Raw genomic sequence first — 1300 nt, forward strand, 5'->3', positions numbered from 1 at the left:
AAAAAGAAAAAAAGAATGCCCTGAGTTCAAGCTCTTACAATGGCGCAAAACAAAAACAAAACAACAGAAATCTTGGGGCTAGAGGCCCTTGTGTTTTGTGCCCTGCCAATGATTCAGGAGCTTCACTCACATGATCCCATTCCTGAGAGTTAGAGTCCAAGATTCCCATCTTACAGATGAGGAAACCAAGGGGAGCTCACTTCAAGTTTCTTTTTTTTTTTGTCAGTCGTGGGGCTTGAACTTTGGGCCTGGGCGCTGTCCCTCAGCTCTTCAGCTCAAGGAGAGTGCTCTACCACTTGAGCTACAGCGCCACTTCCGGTTTTCTGGTGGTTTATTGGAGATAGGAGTCTTACGGTCTTTCCTGACCGGGCTGGCTTTGAACCGCGATCCTCAGATCTCAGCCTCCTGAGTAGCTAGGATTACAGGCGTGAGCCACCAGCGCCCAGCTTTCACTTCAAGTTTCTATTCTCCACCCTAAAGACCGTGGAGAGGGTTTGGAGGATCTGGACAGACTCGAGTCAGGGGCCTGTGTCTGCTGACGTGTTCCTCTCCCTGCAGGCACTGGGTTGGTCCTTTGTGCTGCTGACCACGCTGCTGGCATTCGTAGTGCGCTCAGTGCGGCCCTGCTTCACACAGGCTGCCTTCCTCAAGAGCAAGTATTGGTCGCACTATATTGACATCGAGCGCAAGCTCTTTGACGAGACATGTACGGAGCACGCCAAGGCCTTCGCTAAAGTCTGCATCCAGCAGTTCTTTGAGGCTGTGAACCATGACCTGGAGCTGGGTCATGCCCATGGGGCACTGGCTACAGCTACCACCCATTCAGCCGTGCATAGCCCTTCTGATGGTGCTGAGGAGGAGAGAGAAAAGCTGCGTGGCATCACTGATCAGGGCACCATGAACAGGCTGCTCACGAGCTGGCACAAATGCAAACCACCTCTGCGGCTGGGCCAGGAGGAGCCACTGACGGGCAATGGCTGGGCCGGGGGTAGGCCCCAGCCTCCACGCAAGGAAGTGGCCACCTATATCAGCAAAGTGTGAGCTATGGTAGCCAACAGCCCTCTGCCCCTCAAACCAGACAGAAAGATGAAGGATTTAGGTGCAGGGGCAGAGGTGCAGGTCCATGTACTCACCTGCCTGTGGGAAAGGGAATTTGGTGCTGATTCTTCTTCCCCCATCAGGTACACTGTCCTGGGCAACTGGCCCACAAGCAGTATTAGTCAGAAGCATTCAGAAATGGCCTAGAGTACAGGGACAGAGGCCTTGAGTGTCACCTCCCAGGCCTTTCCTAGAGCTGGTA

General features: G+C 53.7%; 1 pseudogene; it reads left to right on the forward strand.

Annotated features, from left to right (window-relative positions):
• The first annotated feature begins 480 nt into the window (after nt 1–480).
• LOC106002192 lies at nt 481–1041 on the forward strand (annotated as a pseudogene).
• Nucleotides 1042–1300: the final 259 nt, after the last annotated feature.

Source organism: Dipodomys ordii, unplaced genomic scaffold (genome assembly GCF_000151885.1).
Source record: "Dipodomys ordii isolate 6190 unplaced genomic scaffold, Dord_2.0 Scaffold4409, whole genome shotgun sequence".
In the NCBI taxonomy this organism is placed as follows: domain Eukaryota; kingdom Metazoa; phylum Chordata; class Mammalia; order Rodentia; family Heteromyidae; genus Dipodomys; species Dipodomys ordii.